A 20,472-nucleotide genomic window follows, 5' to 3' on the forward strand; every position below is an offset into this window, starting at 1 on the left:
GTCGACGCCGCGCCGACGCCGGGAGAGGGCAGCGACAGAGGGCCAATGAGAGCCGGGGCGGGCGTCACGTGACTCTGGACGGAGCCACGCCGGCCGAGAGAGACGCGCTCGCGAGCTCTCTCTGGCACTGTAGCTTGATCACCAAAACTGCGTCGTGCTTCCCGGAAAGACGGGCGTTTGGCGCTCCGAGAGTACCGAGTTCTAGTTCACTATAGCACCGAGGCTTGGGCTTCGGGTTTCTCGGCCGAAACGGACGAGCAGCGTGGTGTCTGCCGGAGGAGTCGCTTTTAGCTCACCGCGCCGTCCCTCAGGGAGTCAGGGGCACGCGTAAACGGTTGCGCTATCTAGTGACAAGACGCCAAAGCACATCAACGCTGTATTGAAGAAATTTTTTATCAGTAATTACTGATAACTACGATGGGTGCATTGCGAGCCTTTTTTCGTTCCAAGAAGAAAAACTGCAAATAGATGAAAATGTAACAAGTGACTACAAGCTAGGCAACTGCTCCGCCAGGTGTCGTTCTTGCGAGGTAAACACACTGCATTTAGTTAGGCCTAAGAGCTTGAAAATCGCCAAACTATCTGAAAAACTGGGGCTAGTTATCGCTTATACATCTACGCGTGGACGAGAGTGTGCGAAATGGAATCGAACCGCTGCCATTTGAGCGAGCTATTGCGTCGAAGAATCCAGCGGTGACATGTATTTATTCCGAAGCGGCCGAGCGGGGCGCCGCCATCTTGTCAACGTATCCCGTAACGTGCCCGTAGCGCGCGCCGCTCAGCTGCTGACCATGCGGGAGTGAATTCGTCGACGCCGGCGCGGGCGTTGGGCGCGCGACGCGATTTCGCGGGTAAAAAACGCTCCATGTGGGCCAGGCTTAAGAGTCGGATCGAGGAGTCGAGGGAGCGAGTCCGGTCAACTCCGCTGCAGGGAGTGGGTTGACTCACTCGACCCCAACAGCAGATAACACGTAAACCGGTCGGAGTCGGGTTAGTGGAAGGGGAGGTGATAAATGCGAACCAGTTATTCGCTTGCGCCGTAGCGCCTCCGGGGCAGTCGTGCATGCCGCAATCTTCCAGGCTGCCACTGCCCTTTCCCGCTGCGCCGCTCGACGCTTGGTGCCGCTGCTGTTGAACCGGTCGCGACTCGCTAAAATCGAGTTCATGTAAACATGCAGACAAGTTGGGCTGACCTTTCTCAACTCGATCTCCTGGCTCGACCCGCCGAAGTCGGGTTCATGTAAACGAGGCTATAGTTGCCTGACAATAGACGGTGTGAAAATAGCAGCTGTTCCTTCAGTTTCGAGGTACGCACGCGTGGACACGCACGCATACACACACACATACGCGGGCGCACTTTTTCAATCTTTGATCCAACCAAATCGAGGCAAATCGACGCAAGGCAAGAAAGATATACATTTCAGCGCGCGATGGAAAATTCTGGAGGGAATAAGCAACCTAATGATGCAAACTGTATCTAAGAAAGACGTACAGCCTTTGTCAGAAGTAACCAGGCTGCATGGTTTGCTTCTAGCTCGTACAGTGGCGCCCTTACAGCATCCCTGAAGCTGAAATGGTCGTTAAAGGTAAGGACTAGGGGTCTTCTTACCTTCCAACAACTTTTGATGTTTAGGAAAGTCACAAGGGCTCCACAATACAAGCTAGAAGCAAACCATGCAGCCTGGTTACTTTTGACAAAGACTGTACGTCTAAAATGAATAAGAGCACGCAGTTGAGGGTCCAAACGAGAGAGGGGAGGGGGTCGCCCTAAGTGCCTACAGAACTATCGCTTTGTAGCCGACCCCCCCTTTTTTTTGGCAGCGTTCCTGCACACCTCGCCCCCCCCCCCCCTTCTTAGTACAATGTCTATAAAAAAGTCTCAAGTCCGCCTCGTGAATGGTATGCATCTGTATACTGCATTCTTGTGAACCTTGGCAAAATTCCGTCTAAGTTGATCGGAATTGGTTGCAAGGTGCCGCCGCATGTACGACGAATATTTGCTTCTGAGGTAAACACATTCCGACACCCTGCGGTGCTAACCCTCTCAATAGCAATTTCACGTCTCTTGCGCAATGTCGATTCATCTCAAGGGTAAACAGAAATTGACAATTGCCCACTTCTCCCGGCCTTTTTCTTTAGCAACCATAGTTTATAAGGTTGGACAGGCATCCGCTGAGCGTTGACTAAATTGTATAGCTGTCTTTGTTACAGTTTTCGTATCACAGATGCAATACCATTTGATAAAAAAAAAATATATTTTTTTTTCAGCGCTAGAGTTTGCAGGTTGCACTCTAGACCGGGAGTGTTCCGACTACTACTAATATTACTATGCATCAACAGTGACGAAGTGATTGCACGCGCAAAAGACGAGGGCAGCAGGAAGGACACAAGAAAGGCACCGATTTCAACTATAAGGTTCATTGAAAAAAAAACGCTAGAAATATATACATGGGACATAAACATAAATAATTTGCTTTATATCACACCTTCCTTATTTTTGGCGTCCGCTTTCTCTTTTCGCTTACTTAGTAATTTGGCGCTGTGCAATTATGTCGACAATTATCACCAACTTTCCCAAGTTTCCACTGTATCGACGTTGTGCCTTTTGCGATGCGGGCTGGGCAGCATTATTTTTTTCTTTTTCTTTGCTCCCACTAATATATCCCTGCAGAAAAAAAAGTTCTATGATGCAATAACCTTATAGATCATTCATCATAGAATATACAATCTGTATGACATATCATACAATGTGTATGATATATCAATTCGTATGATATATCATACACATTGTATGATATGTCATACATATTGTATGATATTCTATGATGAATGATCTTTGAGGTTATTGCACCATAGAACTTTTTTTCAGCAGGGATGTCACGACATTGAAAACAGTAAAGTCTGTAGTCGGGTAAAACTCAAGAACGAAACGGCACATTCCCTCAAAGGAGGCCCTCCAGATAGTAACATCGACAGTACAGCTTTCTGTGGCTACTCAGCCAAGGCTAAATAAGAGAGGGAAGGAAATGGTCCTCTGTTCCCGTTTGGACAAAGACGGTACCCTCTTTTCCCCGGCTCTCCAACTTTTTCCCTTCACCCTTCTGGAACCATAGACCGAATAAAGGAAGCCCCACTCTATTTGGTGTTGGCAAGGGACAGGCAGAGAAAGAAGCATGCGGAACCACCCCAGCCAACACCTCCCCCCACGCACGACGGGGACTAGCAGCAGGGTTTACCATGGTTCGTTTGTAATCCTCTGAAGGCAGGCGCAGCAGCAAAAGAAAAGCCTTCACGCAGCACGGGTCAAGAAAGGACCGGACACGTATCTCAACATCTCAACCAAAACCAGTCTCGGGTCGCTGGGGGTCTGTTTCTTCCACCGTGGCTGGGGGCAAGACGGGTAGACACTTTCTCAATGATGGATCAGTGTCGTAGCCTGGTGGCAGAATATGAACTACACTCAGATATCTATGAACGCAAAGTAGTGAATGACCAAATCTGTTTATGTGGGCATTAACCTATCAACTCTATCGCTTTATACTTTTAAGGCGGAGCTGAAGTGTCCTCTTCAATTTTAGTGCGCTAACACAAGGCATAAGCACAACACTAAGCGCACCTATACTGCCTTTCGCCTAGCCATTGATAAATCGTCTGTCATTTTTTATTAGATTGTCCGCTCCCAGCACATAACCTACAGGATCCAGGTTCGCAAACAGCGCATAAGAACATATGTGCAGCCACGGCGCAAGTATCCCCCAAAAAATCACATATTAGGATAAGCGTTCGGAATTTCATGACATATTCGGGGTTCAAGAAAAATTATACTGTACAATCTGTACCTGTGGACAGTCCACAAAGCGCAAAATTCCAGCTTTGTTGGATTTATATTTATTTATTCTTTTCACTTCGCTCAAACCCACAAATATCGCTATATCGTGCTCGGAGTTAACCCATCGGAGTAGTGCTTTCGCACTAAAAATAACTTTAACTACGTGAATGTGACATGATATATATTGGTTCACCGTGCAAACAGCCTCCATATTTTTTTCTCTTAGCTCTTAGTCAAATGTTATGCAAGCGGAGGTGAAAATGTGGTCACTGGTTGCGCCATGGTGTTCACTGGTATTAAAAGCACGTGCGGGACCTGTCTGCGCGTCGATCGGTCTTTTTGATCACGCTAAGGCGGCCATTCCATGTGTAAAAATTTTTAAACGATGACAGGACCCAAAATGGGACGTTAATTCAATATTTATTCCTATAGTGCCCTGCGGAGCAGCAATTTATTGCCGCAGTCTATACCTCAAAGGCTTTATAATCGATCGTGCCAATATCAGAGTCAAAAGGGGTAAAATATACATCATAGTCTACGAATAGATACGAAACATGCTGTGAATTCTTCCAGTTGGCAGTCTCATGCATTATGTCGCTTAATATCAGAGTAAACTATTAAAACGGCTACATTTTCACCCTATCACTGCAGCGTAGAGGCAGAAGAGAGTTCAAAGAAAAATAGCTGCGAAAAGATTGCAATAGGCGTGCCGCAGCAACCACATCCACCCTGGGGGGATACTATGGTGATGGAAAATGCGAACAAAGCGGAACCTATATAGGCGCTCCGCTGTTCTAATTTCTTTTCATCGCGCTTTTACCTGGGTGGTAAGAAAAAGACCTCAGAGTACCCTACCCAGTCAAAAAAAAAACCAGTGGAACCAATTGGACATTCCTGTTGGAACTAACTGGACACTCCCATTGCTTCCAATTGGACTTCCGGACTTCCCAACTAGAACCAATTGGCTCCAGTTGTGTTGCTAGCCCTCGACCAATTGAATCAAACTGGACTAGCCAATTGGACCCATTAAGCCAGGCAGTTAATTGACCCACAAAATATTCACAAAATATGTTACGTTCATTGAGAAAGGTTTGAATAATACGCTCTAGGATCTTGGATGAATATTTCTACAACTTACCACATTGTAATGTGCAAAAGGAAAACTGATTTATGAGGACTGCGGGGAGACACTCTGCCTAGTGCCAATCAACATTTTTCTACGGAATTGAAATTAACGTGCTTTTATGGAAATCAAAGCCGACAGACACGCTTGCATCACACACAAGCAACACTGCACATTGTCGACAGAAATGTCACGCTTTTCAATTGGTCGAAACGGTCGTGACGTCACAGTGCGCGAATTTCAAACGGGGCCGATTGTACTTATGCTACTAACCATGCAACCAATTAAAGGGATCGTATAGTGATGCTCCAGGTAAGTTTGACTGAGTTTAGTTAATTTCTTACTTAACCAATTACTCTAACCTTTCTAGTCAGACCAGATAAATAAGTAAAACCGAGTAAGAAATTGGCCGAGCTTGGGAATCGAGCCCCGGTCTCCGAAGTGCGAGTCGAGCACGCTACCACTCCGCCAAGCCAGCTCGATGGTCTGGAATGAACAAAGGTGCGTCTAGTGAATACGGTGTCTTCGTTCACTCCCATCTTCCTCCCTTCCCATTACGGCGAGGTTTAGGTGTCCACCGATTTATGAGAGACAGATACATTTCCTTTCCTCAAAAACCAATTTACGGACGACCAAGGCGTATTTGTCCGCGTTTCAGATTGGTCCAAGTTGTCGTGACGTCACCGCGCGCGAATTTTGACGGGTGTCCACAGAAATATGTGAGACAGTTACTGCGCAACTTCCTTTCCTCAAATACCATTTTCGACTAGTGTCTACTGAGATATGTGAGACAGTTAATGCGTAATTTCCCTTCCTCAAATACAATTTTCATTTTCTTCATTACGGCCCCTCTTTCTTCTTTCACTCACACTTCCTCCCGTCCTGTACGGTGCGGTTCAGGTGTCCACCGAGAATACAGAGAATAACAGCCCTATTTCCTTCCCTCAAAAAGCGTTGCGTTCAAAGGGCAACGCATCGCACCGAACGGGTGGTGGCGTTCCGTGGACTCCGCGGCAGCGCTACAACACGCTGTCGCGTTCCACTCCTAAAGGCGAAGCTTAAGCGTCATTAATTGGCAGTTAATTAATGTAAACAATCACGTAGCAGAATTCAGCACTCAGGCTTTCGCCTTTCACCACTTTAGCCGCTAAAGTTCCTCGTAATTTTTTGTGTACTTACATACATACAGAACATACATGATATCCCTTTTAAGGGACCTTACGAAACAGAACACAAAGTGCTGTGCGCTCCATATACAAAACTAAAGTAGCATACATTAGCTCAATATGTACATCCAGATAGCACACTTCTGCTCCAACTTACCCAGTTTATTAGGCTCTCATGCTGGGGCCGGTGGCGCTTGCCCACTGAGCGCAGATATTTAATTTAATTTCAGCTCCAGTGGTGGTGTCGGTGATGAGTACAATTTATTAGGCTAAGCTGCTGATAGCTCTTATTGTATAGTACCATATTAGTTCTACCTTTTTCGTCAAACATTCATTGGATAAATTGGGTGCAGTTGGGCGGACCAATTGGATGCAATGGGTAAGACCAATTGGGCTCACCAATTGGAAACCCAAATGGTCTAATTGGATAGTCCATTTGGACCATCCAATTGGAACACCATTCCAATTGTAACCAATTGGAAACTGAACTCGTCCAATTGGAACCAATTGGAACCCATTGGAAATCCAATTGGTTCCAATGGTTTTTTTTGACTGGGTAGCATCTTTTTGCTAACATCGAGGTAAAAGCGTGATGAAAAGAAATGCGAACGGCGGAGCGCCTATACAGGCTCTGCTCTGTTCGCATTTCTTTCCATCACCCAGGCCTGTACATGTGCGAATGGAATGCCGTATTGCTTAAGACGAACTTTCTTGCACGGGGAATTTTTTTGGACATTGAGCGATACGTTGGCGTACCTTCGTAATTTGGAAATGACTGTGGACATGTGTACGCATCATGATTAGAGCGATCAAGCAACCCGCGCGGGTTCCGAAACGCCTTTAGTTTAGCCTGGACGAGGACATGCACTTGCTTTTTCTTTTGTCAATAAGATTCTCATTTTCGGCCTATTTCCTCTTCAGATAACTCTGCTTCCCTGTGTTCCCTTGAAGCGACCCATCGTTATTCGATGGCCTCCTTAATTTCCTTATTCCGCCAGCTTGGTGACTTCCTCTTTCCTCTCTAGCTGTTTACTCCATTTGCTTGTTTCATTTTTGTACTGATGAGTAGTTCTGATTATGATCCCTCTTTTAAGTGGTGCATTTCACTATTGTTTACTCTATGTCGGCTGCTATTAGCGCTATTTGTTCGTCGTCTAATTTTGCGTTGCCTTTTTGACTACTCTGCATTTATCTTTTGATCAGGGCTCCCAACTGCAGACTAATACGTTTATGATCACTTCCTAGGCTGTACTTGCCATCTTCGTCTATTTCCATTATTGCGAACTTGCTATAGATGCCCTGCGACATTAGACAGTAGTCATTGGTCGTCTGCCTGTTACAGGATTCCCACGTGATTTGTCCCTCACATTTAGTTTCTCTATTGACAATAACTAAGTTGTGCCGCTCACAGAACTTCCCGTTAGAATCTGTGTACCCATCCAGATCTTCGATGTGGCCATTCATGTCTCTAAGCAGAATAATATCGGCACCGTCTCCAAACTGCTTTACATCCTCATTGAGGCACTTAGCTAGATCCTTGTTTTCTTGCCTGCATTTTTCCCCTGTCCCTAAATAAACTACCCCTAGCCATGTCCTTTTACCAGCAATTGTACCTGATACCCAGACATGTTCTTTGCAAGTTCATTTTATTCTTTGCCAATTTGTTCCTTGATGTATCAGCGTACCTACTCCTCCTCCCTTCTTCTCCGTTGTTGTTCTGTTGCACCCTTCCCAGACATAGCCATCGATTAAAGGCAGATCTTCTAGATCCCTCAGATGTGTCTCGCATTGAGCGTACACGCCTACTTCTTCCTTTGTGAAAGGATTTAAAATGGTCCGTCGCATTCCCACAGGGCAAATCTGTAGCTGTGACTGGCGGCCCAATGGGGCTCGGTACTGTTTGAAGGACCATTCACTCAAGCTGTGTTGTGGAATGTGCATGCAATCCCAGTACGTTCGCTTTGTGTGCAGTGGGCTACGCCCGGATTGTCGGTGACGTGTACATTGAGAGTCCTATTTGTACATAATGCATGCAACTCGAGTTTAAACGTTTGGATTGCGCATCCTTGACCTTTCATTATTGCCGGCATTTAAATGTCTACAGAACCACATTTCATGCATGTATGCAAAGCCTCTGTCAATCAACGACAACGGCGGAGGATCACATCAGAAGTTAATTGTCAGCAATGCACTGTCACAAGCTGCCTCACTGTAGAGCGGAAGATACGAGATCTCGCCGCTCCCCTGAGCAGCGGAAACTACGGGATCTCCCAGCTCCTGCGAGCATGTCTGGACATGATTCTCGGGGGCAGCGACCGACCGACGGCTCGCGTCCGGACGATGGGGCGCCGGGCGACCCAGCGAGGGAATAAGAAGGGAGACCGCCGCCAGCTCAGTCAGTGCGCTCTGGGGAGGTTCAGCCTAGAGTTACTGTACAGTAACTCTAGTTCAGCCGCCCGGGTCACTCAAACGGCCGCTCGCTCGGGGAAGGTGTTATTTTTTTTTTCTTCGCCGAGCCCGCGATCAACTAACTCCTCGTTCTTCCCCGTCTGGCACGACCGCCGCTACTGAACTCTGCAACTACGACGCTACCTCCAACAAGAAAGTCGGGAGAACTCCGTTTGTTTTCTGCAAAGAACTTTGAACATTGTTTTCGCCTTTTGTTTAAACCTCGATCTGGCTAGTATTTTACTTTTTGTTCTGTGCAACTCTTGCCCCTACTTACTATATCTATGACATTTACTTCGCTATCCTTATCTTCTGCTTTTATCGCAGTGTTTGTTCATTGTCGGGTTTTTTGTTTGTTTCTGTTGTATATGTGGTTTCGGTTCCGGTTTGGGGATCACCTGCCGCCAGAGGCACCAGTGTCGCTATGTGTATATATATGACTGTATGTGGCAATAAAGGGGGATTGTTTGATTGCTAGCAGTTCGTGTACTTGGGCGGCACCCGCCGCTACAACATTGGCGACGAGGATAGGATCATTTCGGGGGGCGTGACTTTCGCCGCTTGCTTTCCGGTGCCATCAGCATTTCTGGACTCGCGCCGCCGCCCCCGTTCCTGCCTGTGCCTGGTCGACCTGCTGTTGCGTGGCCGCAATGGTTCCGCATCTTCGAGAATTACCTGCTTGCTTCGGGGGCCTCTGACTGCACGCCGGATCGTCGCAAAGCACTACTTCTTCACAGCCTTGGCGTAGAAGGTCAGCGCATATTTTACCCATTACCACTTTCATCGTTGGACAACGCCAAGCTCGGTGAGCAAACTGCTACTGAGAAAACGTCGGAAGATAGCAAGGGCACAGGCGACACAAGGCCTGAAGTATCGTCGTACGATATCGCAGTCGCCGCTCTGCACGCTCATTTTTCGGCAACAAGCAATGTTGTTGCCGAACGGCATCGTTTCAGCAGGCGAGTTCAGCAAGCTGGTGAATCAGTGAATGAGTACATCACTGCATTGCGGGAGCTTTCTGCTACATGCTCTTTTCCTGTCGAAGAAGATTCGCTGCGTGACCAGTTCGTTGCTGGTATTTCGTCTCGGAGCTTGCGCGAGCGTCTTCTGCTTGAAGGATCGTCTCTCTCGTTCGCTAGCGCAGGCAGTTGGCAAGGCAGTTTGAGCAGGCGTACAATGATCTGCAAGAAATTCCTTCTGTAGATGTTGGACGCATAAATACTCGTGGAAATACGCCTACACGTACACCAGAATCCGACGAGAGCTAGAAGCAGTCGCACAACCGCCAGTCTCATTGTTACCGCTGCGGTTCATCCCAGCACAATGCCGCATCAGTTCGCTGTCCAGCCAAAAGCAACCGTTGTCACCATTGCGGCGTCATGGGTCACTTCCGCTCTGTTTGCCAGAAACGAGGCTCCGCTCCGGTGCGTGAGGTAGACAGCCGAGATTCTCCTAGCGAGGAAGTTTTGAGCATTCTGGCTGTGACGATGGCCGCTCGCTCCGCTGTTCACGTCACAGTTTCGATTGGCCGTGCGGACATAACTTTCCTTGTAGATACTGGGTCGTCAGTTTCCATTGTTGCACACGATCTTTTTAAGCAGTATTTTGAAGGCCAAGCACTTTTGGCCCCGACTGTTCGGTTACTGGACTATTCAAAACAGCCAATTCCGGTTCGTGGCTGTTTCTTCGCTGACGTTACGTACAAAGCTAGCACAACAAGCCTTCTTTTCTACGTCGTAGAACAAGGCACCTCACTCTTGGGTATCGATGCCATCAAGGCCCTCCGTCTACAGATTGATGGGTCATCTCTTCAATGCCTTGAAACGACACTAACTTCTAATTCTCGAAGGGAACAGCGCCCTGACCCGACGAAAGCCGTGCAGGATATTAACCTCCCAAAGGAATTAGTTGGCGAGTTTGGATCTCTTTTCGATCCATGCCTTGGCCTCGCGAAAGGTTTTGTGCATCACGTCAAAACGCGATCCACGGTGCAGCCAGTGCAATCCAAACTTCGGCGCCTTCCGCTCTCGCTACGACCATTGGTCTCGGAAGAGCTCCATCGGTTGGAAAATCTGGACGTGATAGAGAGGGTGGAGGCATCTGAATGGGTGTCACCCATTGTGGTCGTTAAGAAGAAAGAGGGAGGTATTCGCCTCTGTGTAGACCTTCGACAAGCAAACAAAGCTGTCGTAATAGACAGCTTTCCCCTTCCTCATACAGAAGAGCTATTGCATAGTTTAGTGGGGGCTACAAATTTTTCTAAGCTAGACCTCGCATCAGCTTACCACCAGGTCATGCTTCACCCTGCGAGTCGCGATTTGACCGCATTTAACTCACGAAGGCCTCTTTCGTTTTAAACGAGTGTGCTTCGGACTGGCTTCCGCGCCTTCTGAATTTCAGAGTATGATGTCCAAAGTCCTGCAAGGATGTAAGGGCGTGCTCTATAGTAGACGACATTATAGTCTTCGGGCGGGGCCGGCAGGAGCACATAGATAACCTTGCAGCAGTACTTCAACGCATTAAAGAGGCAGGACTCATACTGAACAGCAAATGTATCTTCGATACGCAGGAACTTTCATTTTTGGGTCACAGGATCACAGCAAGTGGTATTGTTCCGCTGGAGGAAAAGGTTGCTTCCATCAAGGATACACCGGCACCCACCAGTGCAGCCAGCCTTCGATCGTTCCTGGGACTGGTCGAATACTACTCTAGGTTCGTTCCCAACTTTGCCGATATGGCTGAACCGATGCGTGTTCTGCTTCGAAAGGGGCAATCATTTGTTTGGTCTGGCGAGGTAGACTCCAGTTTTCGAAAGATCAAAGAGGTACTTGCGTCCAACATAGTCCTGCGGATGTTCGATGCATCTCTTCCAGTTGTTGTTTCCACTGACGCTTCAGACTGTGGGCTTGGAGCGGTTCTCCAACAGGTGGAGGGAGAGAAACTGCACACTGTCGCCCTTTCTTCTCGAGCGCTTTCATCTGCAGAGAGGAGATATTCAGTAGGAGAACGCGAAGCGCTTGCGCGTGTTTGGGCGTGCGAGAAGTGGCATGTTTACTTGTGGGGACGCCATTTCACGTTGCTTACTGACCACCAAGCCTTGGTCGCATTGCTGTCTACTCAAGGGCCAGGAAGGCGTCCTTTGCGGATAGCACGGTGGGCGGAGCGCCTACTGCAGTACAACTATACAGTAAAGTACCGGAAACTAAGCGCATAAGGCACGCACGAAGCTCTGCCAGCGAAACGTACATTGGGGACGTGTTGCAGTGGGCACGGCACGCAATTCTAACTGTGCTCTATTGCTCTACTCGAACTGGGTGCACGTTGTTTTCCTTTCCCGATTTATTTATCTTCACTCTAAGGTAGTGGACGTTAAAACTGAGGGGTGGGCTGACAAAAAAGGGTATTACTCTATACTTCCCGCTATCCTCTCCTTTTCCCTTTCATTTCCGCCGGCTGCAGCTCGGGTGCTTAAGATATTAGATAGATAGACGATATGCGAAATGCGCAGCGCCATCTCTCGGCGCTCCGAGAACTAAGTCCTCCATGTTGGTTCGGTACAGAAAACGAAACCGCTGCCCCAGCGATGGGTTAAAACGGCTGCGCTTAGTTTGAAAAGTAAAATGCCGATGCAATGTTGCGCTGCACTCTCCGCTGTGAAAAGACAGTGTGCCAGAACTAGATGCGTTCCAGCTTTTCGCTTTTCTATTTTTTTACTCCGTCCCAACGTTTTAGTAACACAAAACGCCATGCGAGGTATCATGTGTCAGCACGCGGATCAGTGCGCAGCTTTCGCTTTCTGCGCTGATTTTTGACAAATCTCTCGAGGTGATTTGCGTTTAAATTAAGATAGGGACCCCAGCCTTTGTTGTCTCTGATCAAAATTAGAAGCCGATTTCGTGCATTTATCAACTCTCCGGTCGGGCGTGAATATATATAGACGCATACTTGAACAACGTAATAGAGAAGGTAATTTTTTTGAGCGGGCCAATCGCTCGTGCCGTGGCGAAATAAGTTCACTCGAAGAACCATATGCCGATTACTGCTTAGTTTGCTACCTGTTCAGTTAAGTTTTTCCCGTGTTGAATTAGTTTTAGAAGGGCGAGCAAACTCTCTGGACCATACGCATGTTATGCGCGTTAAGGAGTCTTTGTGAAGCAATACACCGTACGTATAAAAACTGAGGTTCGAATGCTTTATTTCTTGAGGATTCCAATACCTTCGATATCTGCGGCGACGAAAATCTAAAAAAATAGAAGCAAATAATACAGCTACTTTATTATGAAGGAGGGACGCATTTCTAAGCTAGAAAGTACGTGCAACAGTGTTCTGAAAACGCTTCAGGCCATCAGATTTTATTATCGTTGTGGCAAGCTCCAACAGCTTGCTTCGCAACAAAGCCATTTGTCCAAGTTTGGGAGTAAGCTAATTAAGTTTCGGAAGCAACCGAACATATGCTAATTTCGCCCCTGCACACACAGCTTGACCAGCATATCGAGTCCGTGCATGCACCTACAGCTGTAGCATCTTTCCCTAATCAAGCCGCCGCGGTGGCTCAGTGCTTATCTGAAAAAGAAAGCTACATCTTTGCTTACAATATTTTGAATTATATGTGCATGCCTACTTTCCTCTTGTAAATGTCGACTGACTGACTGCGTCTTAAGCAGGAGGTGGTTCCAACGAATTGTGGCGAAAATAAACCGACGCTGGGTTCTGAGACAATGACGTTGAAAACCGCGGATACGCATTGCACATTACGGTAAAGGAATCTAATTACGCAGCTGGTCGAGGGTCTTGCGGGATTATACTGCAATGCACGAAGCTCCTGGCGTCGGCGCGAACGAAAGTTCGCACTGTCACAGAAGGTTGTCAACACACGTGCGCACTCAGCGCAAAATAACCGCTCGTTACCCTACCAGATTAATCCGCGTCCACCTGGGAATAAAATAGCTATGATAATGCGTGATGCTTGAACTGGTGCTTTAATGCGAGCATTAAAACGACAACAGCACACGGTCACGGTTCGACTTTCCAACCCACTTTCGAGTGCCGATTATTGCGATCATCAGCGCCAGACTTCAAGCGAAGCTGAGGACGCGGTAGGAGTAAGCTGCCGCTTATTGAAAGCACCTACATTTGGTGAAAGATCAGCTGTGAAAACAACGCAGCAGCTGAAGCTTGCCTGTTGAAATTCCACTCGCAAGAAGAAAGTACGCATAGCAAACGATGCACCAGCTCGACGAGCTCGACCGAACCAAGATGGAAACCGGAAGTTGTGGGCGCGGTGTTGCCAGACCGCCAAGCAATTTCGCATATCGTCTATTGCCGCGGCCGGCAACATTCTTTTGCTTCACCTTTTTTATTTTTAAAAATAAACGACTACTACTACTACCAATACAGGTGGCCTTAGATGGCGGATTTAAAGTGGGCGGGATGATGGTCGCCAGTTCGGAAAGAAGGCCATTCCAGTCGCTAGATTTTCTGAGAAAAGTGCAATTGTATGTTTGTGTGCAGGCTTCTTGGGGATTGACCGCATTAGGCCTGACTATTATTAGAAAATCCTATCGCGTGCGATAGGGAGAGCTCAGCGTTAGAGTGTGATAAAATTTACGATACAAAACAGCCCTTAGCGAAAAAGAGGATGTGCTAAAAATGCATTTCAAACATATTGTAGTGATTTCATATTTATTTCGCATTTTTTGGTCCCTATGCTTAAACTGCAATACGAATGCTTTCTAAGTATGCTAGGAATAATATTTTGAACGTTCTCAAAAATACGTGAAAAATACATTTTTGCCCGCTTAGCATATTTATAATGCATTAAAAATATACTAAAAGTATACATTAGAAATAGACTAAAAATATACATTTAATACATTAAAAATATATTTACTCGGGCTTAAAAAAATGTCTACTGGGCGGCTCCATGGAATAAGACGGGTTAATTTGCTTCAACTGGAGAACAAATTGTACACGAGTATTTATCATCAATTAACAGGAGTCTGAAATTAGGTCACGTGACTGAATGGGAACAGCAGATACCTACACACAGCATACCAAGACGACAGTGACGCGGCAAACTAGAAATCCTTTTTTTTTCTTTATTGCCTGGCTTTGGCGCATGACATTGCACAACAAAAATACACATAACGCTATATACATACGACACCGTCGTGGGCAGCCAGCACGAGACTGGCTTCGTCAGCTTAAAATTCCCGAAACATACACAACGGCTCTAGTCTTGAGAGCCACTCGGGAGGCTCCGCAGCTGCTTTTTGGATTGCAAGAAACCAGTCCATGCTTTCCCGAAAATAAATTCGGCCGGTCGTGCGTCTTTGTCACAATGGTAGCCTGCCATTCTGGAGCGCCACATACAGTGGAGGCCCAAGAGCATTATGAGATCAAAAGGTGTCCCATCCTCATTATCAGTGCTTAAATAGCGAATTCCGTGCGCGTCAAGTGGTAGCTCTTTCTTTATGGTCCTTTGTAACACGTCCCAAAAATAAACCCCTTCCCAGCAATGCAAAAAAACATGGTCTATTGTTTCAGGCTGTTTACAAATTAAGCAGTTCGATCCCCACGGTAAAAATAAATCCTTTCCCTCTAGAAACTTATGAACTGGTGACGTCCCGGTGTGTAACTTAAAAAAGAAAGTCTTTACTCCTGGTGGCACCTGCATTTTCTTCACCCTTTTTAAAACATCCCCTCCCGGGCCTCAACTGTACAAGGCCCTGTACATGGGCTCTGGGAAAACAATATCACAAAAATCATTGATCAAACTAGAAATCCCACGACAGGAGCTATACTTGGCTTGCCTTATATATACCCACCGAAAGCGACGCACTATCTAACCCGGTGAGGCCTTTTTTTTTTGCTCAAAGACTATGGGCTGCCAAATTATCGCAGTAGGACCCTACTGATTGCGTTAGAATCTGCGGCTAATCGAGAACGGAATTGCTAGTTGAAACTTGCGTCAGGCATAGGTCAGGAGTCGAACTGTCGACTAAAAGATACATGAGCGTCTAAGGAGCCGGTCGGTCTTGCCAGTCGGGGTCCTTTCCGCTGGCGTATTCGGGCCCACAAGTACCCAAGGCGCTTTTGATGATATGCTGCCACGTTCCCACACGGAAATGTTTAAATGACATCTGAGTCGAATGTCATTCGAGAATTGGAATGACATTCGGAATCGACGGACTACCGCGGTGCTACACGACACTTTCCAAACGCATTCGAAAGCCTCAGCTCGTTTTTAGTGTACAGCGACGACGGCGGCTGCGGTCACACTAGTCCGACAACGACAGTATATATCACGCTCAACGACAGCATGTGATTATAGTGAACTAACTAGTTTACTATAATATGATTGCAGAGGGACATGTTTTTCAGGCCAACGACACCGACGAATCCGATCGGCGGACGGTCAGCCTTGTCGGCGGCTGAGCGAGAGCACGGTGATGAGGCGGAGGTGTGAATATGCTCGCGCTTCTAAATGAGCGAAACGAACGGCTATATTTCACTTGTGCACACCTGAACACTCACCAGCGATAAGCGCTTGCCAAATCAATTTCAGTCGATGACGGGTCTCTTTCCTTCAGCGAAGACTAGGCCCATCGAGTCCGTAGGGTTGGATCAGTGATTGCGGCGGTTGTGAACAGCGAATCACAAGCTTTAGCGAATGCAAATGGTCAGCGGATGTAGTTTTGGCAACAGTGACCTGAAATCAACTATTGCTTACATTGCAGGGCACGGGTACGATGAACGGGAAACGCCGGTGTGACCCAGACTGCCGAGCCGTGTTTTACGGCCGGCAGCAGTCGTCGCCGTCGCTAGCTTGTGGATAACAAGTTAGGCCGTTTCAGTTAAAGCGAACAGTCGCCAAACATACTTCTGGGTAAAGCAGTTTAAAAAAAGTACTGGTCCCGTCGAAGAAACCCGGGACAAGAAGCGAGAAGCGCCGATCCTGCGCGATGCCAACAACCCGGCTGCCAAGTGTTTCTCAGGCGTGCGATCGCATCATCGTTTCCCACATATTGTCGCAATGCGTTAACAAGCATGAGTACAACCAGTAAAAAAGAAACCAGATTGTTTAATGGAACTAAAGCGCAGATTCCGTTTTATGTTATGAAAAGAGCACTAGCTGTTCGTACGCAGCTATGTAAACAACAGTATGAGTGCAGTCGATCCTCATCGGCGCACTCCTGGGGAATGACATTCGGTTGGAAGGCATTCGAAGCGCCCGTATAGCAGGTGTGGTGATCACCTTCCTGCTACAGGTTACCATAAACGAAAGGATGACAAGAAAGGGAAAGTTTTCACTCTTCGCTGAAACGTCATTTCAAGCCCTAGATTGTTCCACGGTAGCTTGAAGTGTAATGCAAATATGTTTACGCGGACTACCCATTTGTTAGAATTTAAGTATACTTCAGGCGGATTAATTGCGTATTTACGAAAGTACACTTTAAATACATGGCCAGCACCAAAATGCGATTTCTCGAAACTCGATTTCGAGCATTAGATTGTCCAACGACAGCTTGTAGTGCGCTGCAAACATGCTAATGGGGACTGCCAATTTGCTAGAATTTCAATATTCTTTGGACGAATTAATTGCGTATTTACGGAAGTACACTTCAAATACATTGACAACACGCAAATGCCATTTCCCGAAACGCGATTTCGAGCACTCGACTGTTCAATGGCAGCTAGAAGTGTGGTGCAAATACGTTCAAAAAAACTGCCCGTTTGTTAGAATTGAAGTATACTTCGGATGAATTAATTTCATATTTACGAAAGTACACTTTTAGTACATTGACAACATGCTAAAACTGCATACATATACGTTTACAAGGACTGCCCGTTTTTTAGAATTGAAGTATACTTTGGATGAATTAATTTCATATTTCCGAAAATACACTTTAATACACTGACAAGATGCTAAAACTGCATACATATTTTTTCACGTATTTGAAAAGTGCTGGAAGTATGCTTTAAGTTAGGTATTTTTGGCACATTTTAAAAATATATTTCGAATACCAAGCATGAAATTTCAGGAACGTATTTCCTACATATTTTTAGTACATTCACGAATACAAAATATGTTTAAAAAAATGGCTGAGGCTTAACTTGGTTAACCCTGGTCAGATGCGAAGCATATTGATGGCTAGGCTTGGTAATACATGGCTTTCCTTGGTTGAATACTTGGTCATTTTAATACAACCACTAGAAGCCTTCATCGTGGGGGAAGACAACGGCATGGCTACAGCGGAACGCCGACTAACCCCGAGACGCGCGTTGGGTGAGCGCCTGGATTGCCACGGAAGCCGCGTGTGCCTGCCCGGTGGAGCGAGCGTTTCACCTACACCGAGTGTGAACGGGCGTTCGAAATGCGCGGGAATGCCGCTCGAGGACATTCCGGTGTCTGTGCGATGGCATCGTTCTCCCGCCCAGCGCGTGACGGCGATCTGTCGTGGCGTCATGTGTCACGTGGTGTGACGTCACTGTACCACGTGGTCTGCACGGCGTGCAACCACAGCGACGGCGCGAGGTGGACGCCCATCTTCCTCTGTCGTGACGTCATGTGTCACGTGGTATGTCACGTGGTGTGACGTCACTGCACCACGTGGTGTGCACGGCGTGTAACCACGGCGAAGGGCTGTAGTGTACCTCCGTCTTCCTCTGTCGTGACGGCATGTGTCACGTGGTATGTCACGTGGTGTGACGTCACTGTACCACGTGGTGTGCACGGCGCGTAACCACGGCGAAGGGCTGTAGTGTACCTCCGTCTTCCTCTGTCGTGACGGCATGTGTCACGTGGTATGTCACGTGGTGTGACGTCACTGTACCACGTGGTGTGCACGGCGCGTAACCACGGCGAAGGGCTGTAGTGTACCTCTAGTAATATGCTTCGCATAATACAATTTAAATAGCCCACCGTATATTCCAAACGCATTAGTTTTTGCTAAGGGAGACGGCGGTTAAGATCTGGCCAGGCTATATTTTTACTTAACTGCAAGGCACTAAGGAGTCAACTGACGTAATAGGGTTTTTGGTAATTGTTTAAATAGTATCCCGGTGGTTGCGCCGGCGCTGGGAAGAAAGAAGGGACGTTTTAGTAGTATTTGGCGGTCAAGTGTTACACTGCAGGCAAGAAGGATAGTCATCGGCAACTACGTGGCAGCTATTTGAGAGCGACGAAGCAAAAGCGTCCGATGAAGCATCCTAGACCGCCTGTGTCTGAAAGAATGTTGCAAATAAATAAATAAATAAATAAGAAGAAAGTGCATGCCGAGATACAATAGAGACCCCCGTCGTGGTATGTGCCATGCCACCAAGGCAACAACAACAATAATAGAGCCGGCTGCATGCCGTGCACACTGCATGCGAAACGTCACCAGCGGATGTTGCACTGACACTGAGCTTGCTGCGTGCTTCAAGCGCTCAGTTTCGTTTCCATCCGTAAGGACATCGGATTTGCTCGTGCTGCAGGGCTTTTTAGGACTTTTTTTTTTCGTTTTGAAACCTGGTATGGCATTGTTTCTTTTTGTGGCTAATATCGACATTCGCACTGAACTCCAGACTTTGGTAGTTTTATAGCTTAGTAGTTATAATGACATCCGCCGCGGCTTTGCAACTCAACCACTATATTTTTCGGAATAAGTGTTCGCTGAAACTGCCAGTATATTGTCGTTATACCTGCAGCGCTGTCTGCAGCTTACAGTGTTTTTACCTTGCGACAGCTTCACTTATGCTCCCCTCTCTCCCGCGGCAGTCATGAAAAACTGCCAGAAGAAAATATTTAACACAAAATGACCAATGCAGGATTTGTCTAAAACAGTTTTAGTTTTGAACTTCTTTTTAAGCCAATGTTTACAAGGAAGACAGCCTTCAACTATATGACTAAGTGTGCTTTTAGGAATCCGCATGGTCTAAAGAGAAAATGTCAAAAGCTTCGTGGTTATAATGAGTTACTCTCAAATTATACGCTCGCTGCGGCAACCTAGAACAAAGTCCTTCAGTCCTTGGTAAGACGTCCCATCTTAGCTGTCGATAAATGTTGGTTTCCGGCGCACGTAGGACAGACAGACTGCAGTTATACGGTGCCAAGCTGTAGTTTGAAAAGAAATGATTTAAAAAATCGGCGTTGACCTTGCAGAACAAATGAAGAGAGGCAATTTCAGTGACAATGTATTTAAACGAATCTTCTCTAAAGGGCTTCTCTTGATTAAACAACATGACGTACAAGAGGGACGCGTCAAATCAAACGTTCAAGGTAGTCAAAATTTCCCATTTTTAAATTTTGCGCTAGATTGTTTTCGTAATCCTAATATTCCTGCGCCTGTTGCCTGAAGAAATATAAGGAAGTAAGGATGAGAAGTTTCGAAAATTAGATTTATTTTTATACAGTGTCGTAGAAATTGTGAGCGAATCGCGTTCTGATAGGCCCGCGCATCGTGGATTTCACAGCTTTCTGACGACGAAGTATCGCAGTCTTTATATCACCGTGATAGGTTCCGCGTTAGCCAAATTGCCGCATTTCTTCGAACGTAAACAAGTCAGTAGAACGAAATCAAAAGTGTCGATGCGATCGGCGGCTACGAGTCGCATGATAGCTCGAGAGGACCTCTACTGGCTGAGGTATGCACACATCAGTGACGCGCTCGGCGCATGAGCGTCAAGTTGCAGCGGCATGCACGTTTCATCTGCTATGGTCCCTGGAAGTATACGTGAGCTTCGGTAGGATGTTTGGAGTGTGGGATGATTTGCCTGTAGAATTATTCTGCTTTTCGAGCACATGAGTGGTGAGACATTTAAGAATGACATAACGTTCTAAATTTTGCCACAAATACGTGCACTGAGAACTGATTTTTGTGCGGACAGTTTTCACATGTATGCATTTTAAAGGAACTTTTATC

General features: G+C 46.8%; 1 pseudogene; it reads left to right on the forward strand.

Moving 5' to 3' along the window:
- The first annotated feature begins 8,413 nt into the window (after positions 1-8,413).
- On the forward strand, positions 8,414-10,399 carry LOC149356290 (uncharacterized; annotated as a pseudogene).
- Positions 10,400-20,472: the final 10,073 nt, after the last annotated feature.

Source organism: Amblyomma mixtum, chromosome 3 (genome assembly GCF_055824585.1).
Source record: "Amblyomma mixtum isolate Tamu chromosome 3, ASM5582458v1, whole genome shotgun sequence".
In the NCBI taxonomy this organism is placed as follows: domain Eukaryota; kingdom Metazoa; phylum Arthropoda; class Arachnida; order Ixodida; family Ixodidae; genus Amblyomma; species Amblyomma mixtum.